At 40.8% G+C, this 11,234-nt stretch overlaps 1 long non-coding RNA gene across 2 annotated transcripts in view; it reads left to right on the top strand.

Moving 5' to 3' along the window:
* Positions 1 to 1,412: 1,412 nt before the first annotated feature.
* LOC125183075 (uncharacterized) overlaps positions 1,413 to 11,234 on the top strand; it is a 112,277-nt gene continuing 102,455 nt past the window's right edge. Inside the window, exons 1-2 of one of the 2 annotated variants that reach the window (XR_007164194.2) lie at positions 1,413 to 1,816; positions 9,110 to 9,184. This is a non-coding gene — a long non-coding RNA (uncharacterized lncRNA). Of the gene's footprint in view, positions 1,817 to 6,479; positions 6,976 to 9,109; positions 9,185 to 11,234 lie in introns of those variants that run through there. The other variant, XR_007164195.2, reaches the window with a different exon arrangement.

Raw genomic sequence — 11,234 nt, 5'->3', positions numbered from 1 at the left:
GGTTAGGTAGGACTTTATACTGGGTCTAGCAGGGATGTTAACTTTCCCTGCAGCAGCCCGTACAGTGCTGTGCTCTGCACTTGTAGCTAGAGCAGCACCGGTATCACACCAGTGTTGTGTCTGCTGCTGAGCAGTGCTGGCACAGCATCAGGACTCTCTCTAACCCTCCTAGGGGGTGGGCAAAAACGTGAGAAAGAAACATCACCAGGGCAGCTGACCTAAACCAAACAAAGGGATATTCCATACCATATGATGTCACACTCAGCAATAAAAGGTGGAAAAAGGAAGCAGAGGGGAGGGGTGGGCTCTTGTTGTGAAAACGTCTGTCCTCCTGAACACCTGCTATGTTTGTTGAGGCCCTGCTTCAAGGACATGGTCAAGCATCGCTCATTTGTGGCAAGTAGAGAGTAATTTCTTTCCTCTGCACTTCCACATTGCCTTTACTTGTTTTGTTTTGTCCCTTTCCTCCTCCCTTTTCCCCTTTCCCTTTTTTCCCTTTAGTTAAATTGTTTAATTAATAATAATCTTTCCTTAATAATTATTTTTTTCCCTTTTATTAAATTATTCTTATCTCAACCCGTGAGTTGTTCTTTCCTTTACTTCTTCCCCTCTTCTTCTAAGGAGGGGGAGTGAGAGAGTGGTTGTGGTGTTCAGCTGCCTAGCACAGTAAAACCACCACAGACTTGAAAGCTAAAGCCCAGCACTAGACTTCCTTCTCTCTGAAAGGAGTCTGCTAGCCCCAGGTGAAAGGCCAGTGAGATGAGGCGACTTCTGAGTCCACAGAGATAAGAGAGAAGGGTTAAATAGCTAAAGAAAGAGATTTAGAACATGAGAAAGTGCTTCCTGAGGCTGCTTAGTGCCAGCTTCTAGCCCTGGTTCCCAAGGCTGTCTAAGTATTTTGTATGAATACATCACTGGATAATATGCATAATAACTACTCCTTTGCAGCTGTCAACGTTTCTTCAGTTTCAAACACAAATTCTCTTAGATGACCTATTCATGTCTTCTAAGTTTCATTCCTTCAGGGCATACTTCCATGGAGTTATTAAAAAAAATTATTATCTTTCCATAAGCGTGTAACATTTGAACCTTTAAGTTAGGCCTGGAATTAAGCTCTGTTAGAGGGAATCGTTTTTCCCTTGTCCTTTAATTCTGTTGTTGTCAAAGCAAAGAATAGTGCAGACAGTGCCATAAAATTAAATAGTTAATGTAAAAATGTTTTCCTGACTGCAGCAGGGTAATATCAAAATGTTCTGAATTGTTTATCTCTTTCCTAATGAGAAGGAGTATTATAGATATTAAGAGATTCCCTAGAGCTAATGTGTCTGAGGCCCATATATTGAAAGTTTCTAATGTTTAATAAATTATCAGCTAGCAAGCAACGGAGGATGATTTTAAAGTTTTTACATTTTTTTTCTTTCTTTTTTTGGATTTCTTTGGATAAGTAATACAAACACATCACAATGTTGCAATTCATGTCAATTCCTGTATGAAATTCATGGTCAGATAGAGATGCCAGTGCACATTTGGGAAATGTACACAGGCAGCTAGGTTCATTGTCCTCTTTTGTCTGCAGAAAGCAATCAAGAAAACATCTGTGCTTAGATAGAGCTGATTTTCATGGATTGGGTTCAGATGTTGGCAGAAGACCCATGCTCCAAGAGCAGCCAAAAGATGGTTAATTGGCTGTCAGCTCTGGAAGCCTGACCGTTAGCTGGGAGACACAATACTTATTTACAGAGAGTCACAATACTTATTTCCAAGGCAAGCAGAAAGTAGGGGAAGTCTGTGAGGAATGGGAATGAAAAGCGACAGGGTAAGTGGCACTGAAATGCTAACATCTTTTTTGCCAAAGGGGGTAAACAGAACAATGCTATCAGCAACAGCACTTATTACTTCTCCTGTTAAAATTAAACAAAACAGAGAGGAAAAAAGACTGTAGCCATTTGGTGAGGGAGCTTTTTTCTGAAGTTTGTAGCAGTCATTATACTTCAGGAGCAGTGATTGTGCCAGATTTTCTGAAACTGAGCTGCTAAATGACTAAACTATTGACTAGTCTTATTAAGGCAGGTGTGTGGCTGCCTTAAAGAGACTTCAGTCTCCCTTAAAAAATAAATAAAAACACAAACAGCAGCAGAGTTTACTGCTTCTTTACAGTCCTGCCACACTCCTTTGTGAGAGAGAAAATAATGTCTTCTTCATTTTTCTCTTATCCTTGACACAACACTGAGCATAGAGCCAAATGCTTTATGGGGTGAGTTACATGTGCAAGATCTTCTCAGGAAGCTAGTGCTCATTTGGCCGTCAATTCCTCCTCTCTTTATGTAGTGTTTTTAAGGTTCTGTGAAACTTTTGAATTAAAAAAAAAAAAAGCAGGGAAAGTGAGGGTTTTCTGTTCTTACTTGTTTTTTTCCTCAAGATTCAGGATAATAAGTATGCTCAAACTGTCTGCAGGTATTAAACTTATGTATGAGAATGGAAGTAAGGTATTTAGTAGCTGAAGATGCTGAATGGTTTTCAACCTTTTGGAAGAAGAGAAGTAGATTCATTTTCTTCTGGAAAGAGCAAGGCTGCTGCCAGGCCTCACTCAGATGGACTGATCTGAAATTTAGATAGTGGAAAAGAGTCCCATGCCATGCCCTTTGAATTAAAGAAAATCTTGTAACATCCACTGCTTTCGTGTCTGCTGACTCTTGTTACCTCATGCTTCCACAGTCATCCACTTCTGGCCCAAATTACGTATTATTTTGTAGCTTGGTGTCTTAAGGGAAAGAGGTTTATGGGCTTTTCTGCTGTCTGTTGACCCCATCTCACTGCAAATTTGGAGTCTATTGGCCATTTTGAACTGAATTTAGCAAAGAATGTTAAATTTTGTTGAAATGTGGCTGGGTGGAGGAGGAAAACTTTATATATGCCTACAGAGTGTATTCAACTCCTAACAGTGCAATACTTACTAGTTATAATAAAATAGATCCAGATGCTCCCCTTTAAAAGGTACTCCTATACTTTAAGGAAGCCGTTTTTTTTTCACCATGATTACTTTAAAAAAAAAAAAAAAGCACCAAACTCAGTTCCCACCCCCCCCACCCCCCCCATTAGATTGAAAGCATAGCAACCAATGTCTCTAACATACATTCAGATGACTTATTGTGGACATGCATGCAAGTGTTTCAGTATGCCTGTTTTTGGTCGATATTTAATATGCAGATTCCTAATCGGCTACAATTTTTAGGCTTTTGTTTCCAACTTACTGTTAAACAGTGGCAACAGTGTTGGAAATGCTCCATGAGCTTTTTTTCCGCCCCCCCCCCCCCCCCCCCCCAAGCAAGAAGCAATATATTCCTGGGACCTGAAAAAAACAGTTCTCCCTTTGGTTTGACAGAACGCTATCTGCACTAAACTGATATGTTAATTGAGTCTGGCAGCCTCCATTTAATTGTGACTCACTGCAAATGATCGAGTTTGTCAGCTCCTCAGTTGCAGTTCTGTTTTTGTAGTGAGAATGAAAGAAAATACGTGGCATATATAGTTTTACCTTTTTTTTTCCTAAAAAGCTCTGCAATTTTGAATATTTTATTTATTTAATAATAATTTTAATTTTAAATATTTTATAATTGTCTTGATTTTTTTCTATCCTTTTTGCAGATTTTTGACTCCAATAATTTTAGAATTTCCCTATACAATTCAGTCTCAGCACTTATTAGCAGTTATCACTACCATCACAGGTTTAAATGTATGTAGGAAACAATTAAGCACAGCTAAACTTATCAGGTGCAGTTTTATTACAACAATGGTGCCAGTAAGTTTCAGTACTGGCCAGTAAAAAGAGCAATGCCTGGGACAGTGAGTAGCTGCAGCATCTGGATCAAATTCATCCTGTTGTAATTCACAAGGCTGTTGTCGAGTTAGAACAAAAATGAGTGCTATGACTTCTTTCCAAAAAATGTGACAAGATACCACCATGAATCAACTTGATAAAAAATATCCATCCACAAAATCTTCTTAGTCTAAAGAATTGTGGTGGAAAATAAGGAAATAACACACGTGATTAAAAACTCATGTTACTTGCCTATAGAAAGTAGTCATTATCTTCTGGTTTGTATTGCACTTACGATCCAAAAAATTCAGTTAGGCTGAAGTCTTTCTGTCCTAGAATTCAAACACTTAGTTTAATTGTACCATATCAAAGTGTTTTTTAGTCCAATTTAACTGTCCAAGCTGAGATAGAGAGGGTGGAAGGGAAAACAGGGACAAATGAGAAATGATGCCTGCAAGGTCTTTGCAGAACGAAGATAGATTATTGAGACCAGTGCTAAATCCATTTGGCTGTTACCAGTTACTTGCTGACCTAAAGAAATGTTCTCCACCCAATTTGCCAATATAGTATGTTCCTAGATGCTAACACATACTATGGTTTGATTAAATTCTCCAGAAGTATTTAAGAAATTTCTTCCTAACTTTTGTGAACCAGAGTCCTAATGCATACATGAGATTCTGACTGTTGTGTAGCAACTCTTCTTGTAAATACATAATAATATTCTGTGTTTTTAAAATGCTTTCCTAGCAGAGGAATGGTCAAATCTTACTACAGTAAAATTTGCAAAAGATAGAGGGAAGAGCTTTAACTTGAAAAGGAACAGCGTAGAACCAGGTATGTCAAACCATTTCACAGAAATCTGCACTGGTGCAATTCTAAACTCTTGAAAAGAAGGAGCCAGTTAGGGTTTCTGCTACAATGGTCAGTGCCTGTGTTACTCCCAGAGTTCTCTCTGGTGACCAGAATGTTTAGAATTTCTATGTGGTGTGTGTTCATATGTTATCATATTATAAAAATGTAGATCCAGGATTCATGAAAAACATAACACCTCAATCAAAGGACACCTTTAAAATGTTTCAATAATTGGTATTGATGGGCAATACTGGTTCAGTACTATAATGAAAAGCATACTACAGAAACACAAATAAGAGGAAAAGATAGTGAATTTTCTTCATCCATGTAATATATCATCTCACAAATATATTTTTAGTAGGACTGGTCCCTAATTTCTTATCTGAGATTAAAGATCATCGTTATATTCTGACATCATATCGAGAGGCTGAAGATTCCTTTTTTCCAGGGTAGGAAGATATTGTTAGAGTAACTATGTCTCTATATAGAAAAGAGTTGCGTATACCTTAAATACTGCCAATGATTAATGCTGTAGTTATTTCTATTTTGCTAATGTATAATGCTCCCTGCATTTGCTTTTGCAGGATGAAACTGCATCCATCAGTGGAGTGTTATCTTGCCAGCTTCTCCACTATTTTTATTTAGCTAGTTCAACCACTGCGTTACCTAAAAGCATCTAATTAATCATGATGTTCCTAATCTTGGCTCTTATTGAGACCACAGTTAATTAAGTTTACAAATCGACATGGCAAGTTTTGATCCAGACAAATTACCTCAGAGGAGGATTTGTATCAATAAAAATCTCTGGACCAATACGTTGTTGGCTTGTGCAGTTTGTGATAAAGATCTAGCTGGGTAGTCCTCAGTCATGGATTGGTCATAAACGCAGCCGTGCAATGTAAGTCAACTTGCTGAAACTACCTCAGCAAATTAGAAGTTAGAGAATGTCAGGAGCTCTTCTAAGCTGTTTTGCATCGAAAGGCTTACCTTCTAAGGTGTTCAGTACACCAGCTCCTCCTAAATCAATGGTTCTTCAAAGTCTAGTATGGCACCACTGAAATTAGTGGGAAGAGGACAGGGACAGAATCACAGAATGGCTGAGGTTGGAAGGGACCTCTGAAAATCATCCAGTCCAACCCACCTGCTGAGCAGGATCACCTACAGCACGTTGCACAGGATGGCATCCAGGCAGGTTTTGAATATCTCCAGAGGATGCTCCACAGCTTCTCTGGGCAACCTGTTCCAGTGCTCTGTCACCCTCACAATAAAGAAGTGTCCTCTCATGTTCAGCCAGAACTTTGTGTACTTCTGTTTGTGCCCATTGCCTCTCATCCTGTTGCTGGGCACAACTGAAAAGAGACTGGCTCCATCCTCTTGACACCCTCCTCTCAAATATTCATACATGTTAATGAGGTCTCCCCTCAGTCTTCTCTTTTCCAGGCTAAACAGGCCCAATTCTCTCAGCCTTTCCTTGTACGACAGGTGCTCCAGTCTCTAATCATCTTCATAGCCCTCCTCTGAATTTGCTCCAGTAGTTCTATGTCCCTCTTGTACTAGGGACCCCAGAACTGGACACAATACTCCAGGTGTGGCCTCACCAGGGCTAAGTAGAGAGGGAGGATCACCTCCCTTGACCTGCTAGCAACACTCTTCCAAATGCACCCCCGGATAATATTGGCCTTCTTGGCAGGCTGACATTTTCCTCAGTCTCCCTTTTTCTGCTGATGTATTTGAAGAAGCCCTTCTTGTTGTTCCTGACATTCCTTGCCAGATCTAATTCCAAATGTACTAACCATGTTTAATTGGAAATGGTTTTTACGGGGGGTCGAGCAGCTATTTACAGCCCTGCTGTTGGGTAGCCATTAAAATGAACATGAAGTAGGTATAAGTAACAATAGGTTCATTTTAGGGGATCAGTCTTCCTCTGGGAGCCTTTAGGCCTCAGCAGTTTCTGAAGGGAGACCACCACAGTGGGTGTTGTGGGCTAGTTGCTTGTGGCCCACAGAGCACCCAGGAGGGAGCTCCCCAGCTAGGCCGAGGCAGTTGATGTGCCAGAAGGTGCCATTTGCAGCACCAGCGGGCCTCAGGTGCCCTGCCCAGGCCTGGGACAGGCTGTGGCAGGGAGTTGGCTGTCCTGACTGAGAAGCTGGTGATCAGGCTGGGTGGCTGTTGGGGGTGGAGAGAAACTGAAAGAATCTTCATGGAGACACTGTGGAGATGAGTGCCCAAACCCACATGCTGGGCAGTGAAGGGGCAGCTGGTGGGCATGCTTGGTATAGAGATGCTCAAGATGGTGGAGGCTGAAGGTTGGTGACGGCCCCTGTGAGGAATGTCATCTTCTCCTCCAGATCTGTGGCTGCAGAAGAGGCTTAGTGCCCCGTTAGCAGCTGAGGGGTGAAAGCTGTCTGGGGAGGCAGCAGAGGGACTTGCACCAGAACAACACATCTGCAGCGGACAGACACAGAGAGGGATGGCAGTGGGAGAGACCCCTCTGCGGGGCACAGAGGCCTTGACCTGCTCCCAGAGTGTGTGTTGAGGGCCCAGGGCTAGGGCGCTGTGGAGAACCTGCTGGGGTTTTCCCAAATCTGGGGCTCAAACCCCTTCTGGTTATCCCCATCAGAGTCAGCAGTAGTGCTGGGGAGGCTTGGAGCAGGGTGCCCAGCTGGGGTCTCCTTGGCCTGCTGATGAGAGGAAAGGCCTGGGGAGGACCTGGTGGGTCCTACAGGTTCTTCACCTGGTTGTGAAGCCTGTGTTGCTGATTGGGCTTTGGATTCTGCAAACATGGGACCTTCTCTGAGAACCAAGGACTGCTGGGGACAGGTGGGATCCACCTGGAAAAGCAAGGGAGCCTTTGCTAGCAGGCTGCTGGCCTGGCGAGGAGAGCTTGAAACTAGGAATGATGGGAGGGAGGTTACAGACCATGAAGTGAGGTAGTGGTGGACAGGGATTGAAAGTGAACAGTGCAGGGTGACGGAACAAGACAAACCTCAGGAATAGTAAAACAGGGCAGAAAGAGGTCTATCTTGAGTATATGTGCACAAATGCATGAAGCCTAGGAAGCGAGCAGAAGGAACTAGCTTCATGACTGGAATAACGTAGACCTGGTGGGCCAGCTCACTTGACCAGAGTGCTGCAATGGGTGGGTATTAGATTTTAAAGAAAGCAGGCAGGAAAGGTGGGGAGGAGGAGGAGAAGACGCAAAGGGTACACAGAGCTGAGAAGTGCGCCAGGCTGTTGGGAAGCCTGTGGGGCAGCGCCAGAGAAGAGGCCTTGTGGGTTTGGGGTTTGTTAGTCCAGTCCCCAGACTATTCAGTACTTGTGCTTCTAAATTTGCAGGTGAAAGGAATCCTTCAGGTTTTGTGTGAGATAATTGGCAATACAGTGTTAGAAACACATTAACTACACTAAGCATTTGTTGTGGAAAAACAAACCCTTATACAAATATTTTGCTAGACTGGATCTCTTATTTTTTTTCCCTGTGTGATCAATTGTGAATATATTTAGAAGTGTTTTCCCCCCAGTATCTGCAGTCTGTACTAATGGTAAAACAGCAATTCATTGAAAGACTCTGGTCTTTGCAGAGGCTAGATGTAGTACTGCAGACTTTTTGTATATTTACTATGCTACTATTTGTTTCATTCCTTTTTTCCTTTACTTTTTTTTTTTTTTGGCTTAATTTGAAGCATTTATTAATATTTCTTCTCCACCTTGCTACCTGCTCAGCTCCACCTTGCAGTCTGAGCTCAGCAGATGACTCTAACCTCTGCTTTTAGTTTGCTAAGAATCCCAAACTAACTTTAAGCTATGTTGGTGTTTCTGTGTCTGGAGTAAAAATGTATGTATGACAGATAGATACAAATCTCCGTTCCTGTTCAATGCAGTTCTAAATAGTCTTTGGTCAAATAATATCCATCCTGCAAAAGGCAGGATGCTTGGTTGATGCTGAACCAGAGCTACATCTTTCAGGCATCTTTGCAAGTTTTATAATGCTGAATGGCTGAAGTGAGGCCAATGTAGTTTGCTGAATTACATTGCAATTTTCCCAAAGCAATTGATGAGGCAATTCATTTGGAAGGGAGACCAAGTGGTTGAAAAAGAAAATGTAATGGCCACTGAAATATCATACTGTTTTGCTGATCTTTGGCAGTATTCGTGAAGGGGTGAGGAGAAGAATAAACAAACTGAAGCATTTTGTTCTTTGGATAATCTTAAGAGAAAAGATCATGTCCCTTGCCATACTGATTTTCATTTTAATGATAAGTCTTCTAAATATTTTGATTCGTAGCATTTTTATGTAATTTGGCTTCCTTTAATTAAATTTATAAGGAAATTGATGGGAAGCAACTTACAGCATATTAGTCTGGTAAAACACTGTTTTTTTTACACTGCTGTTTGAATCAAGTTGATCCAAAACATTTTTTTTGCTCCATTTTTTTCTAGTTGTCCAAGAAACTAGAATACTGCGGGTTCACTAAGTTCTTCTCTTCAAACTCTGCTCCAGGAATAATTCCATGTGTAAGTCTTATCTGAGCTTTGAGATTTTTTTTTTTTTAATATTTTTGTCCTTAAACTGAAGGCGTTTTAGAAAAAACAAATAATTTAGATATATTGTTTTCTTTTGCTAGTTCTGAAAACACTATCAGGTGGAAATAAATTTGCTTTTATAACATTAGCTATTGTGTTACTTAAGTACAGAGAGACATCTCTACTGCTATATTTTTCAGAGTAATGTGCTATTACTGGAACTAAATTATTCATATAAACAGGATGATTGATCAAACACAAACTACTATAACGTGAGGGCTAGAACAAGGTCAAACTTATTTTACAGGTATATGGAAACTAATAAAATCAGTAAATTACGTATGCAGGCAGATACTTCCACTCATGAATATCGTTGTTTTTATTGTTATATTTTATGGCCTCTTTTTTTCCACCTCTGACTCTACAGAGAAATAGTCTGCAATGTGCATTTATTCATCCTGGCTTGTAAGCATTTTAAAAAGCATTTATTAATGATAATATTAGGTTCAGACCCTTGTTTAGATATACACTCCTATATCATGCAAGAAAAGGCATAAACCTCTTGCAATATCCTCATACATCAAATATGGATTATACTGTTTCAGTGATCTCTGTCCCAGCTACAAGCAGTATGTTCTCAGAGGTACATAATTCACAAGATATTTAAAGCCAACTAATAATTATTATGAATCGTTTATCTGGTGAATTTCCCAGTCAGTTGCGGTATGTTATATATGAATTTCAAAATTACATGTATTATCGCTCCAAACTGATTACATCTGAATCCCTATCACACATGCAGCGGGAAAGCAAATTCAGTGCTGCAATAAGTGGATCAAAAGGAGTGCAAGTGCAGCTTCCCTGACAAATCACACAGACAACACTGCTTCAGGAATGAAGAATTTAATCGTTTGCACTGTTCATAATCAACAGCAGCAAAAATGTGCAAAGAACAGCAAATATGAAAGTGAATGATATGAGTCTTGTATTTAGGATAGATGCAATGTAAATTGCTTCCTGACACTCACATTGGTGGAGACACTGTCTGTTTTGGCTGCGTTATTCTTTTGGGTCCTGCCTTACATGTTAGAATAATACAGTTCTATATACAGGTATATAGAGACCACATGCACTTACAGGAGATATTTTCTAGTGCATCAAAGAAACATGTCAGTTTGTTAATTAGAGCAGGGCCTGCCTTGCTGCCTCTAGGATGGGAGAATTGGTGGTGGCACGCATGGTTTATGCTCAGAGGAGCAAGCTGATTTTCAAGCTATGCTGTGCAAGTTCTATTAATGACCTTAAAGAATGTCAGGGCATGAAGGGTTTATACTATGAAAGGATGAGATGCTGACACTGACTCTGCTGAGAAAAATATTTGTCTGAGGCTGAGCTGCCCTTACTGGATCATGCTGCTTATTTTTGAATAATGATACATAGACCCAGGTATGCCAGCACTCCATTGGTGTTGGTGAGTTTGTGCATAGCTGAACTGAGAGTATTTCTAAAGCGATAATGGAGACATCGGTAAATAAATTAGTTCCTTATGGTCCTCCAGCCAGTTGGTGGTAGCAAGTACTCTTGCTTCCAAAACTTTTGTCCAGTCTCTAAACAGTTTCTAAAAATGCCGTCTCTCTCTACCCTTCCGTAGAAAGCAGTAGGTTTGTTTTCTGTTTCACATGATGCTGCATTCAGCAGTGTTTGGTCTAGTCTCTTATCAGAGAGTTACACCACTGGGCTTTCACTGGTGGGAATGCCATACTTCCCATTGCTGTGCCGTTTGCCAAAATCCTGCTTGAGCTGGAGGTCCTGGAAGCATAACCCTGGCAAAACAGGGAGTGCTATCTTCTGGAAATTTAAACTTGGGAGACCTGTAATGAACTACCCTGGAAAGACACCAAAAGGAAGGCTAATGATGCCAGTTGTGTATCTTGGTTCACGTGATTTAATGGTTGAGTGTATGGGAAATCTCCAGGTTATAAAACCTTAAACCTGGAGTAAAAGCCTTTGGTGAGTTGGGGGGGATGTAAGGGAGGGGGGC

This window comes from Anser cygnoides, chromosome 15 (genome assembly GCF_040182565.1).
Source record: "Anser cygnoides isolate HZ-2024a breed goose chromosome 15, Taihu_goose_T2T_genome, whole genome shotgun sequence".
In the NCBI taxonomy this organism is placed as follows: Eukaryota; Metazoa; Chordata; class Aves; order Anseriformes; family Anatidae; genus Anser; species Anser cygnoides.
Note: the sequence above shows the minus strand (reverse complement) of the source record. Positions and strands in the feature narration are given on the sequence as shown.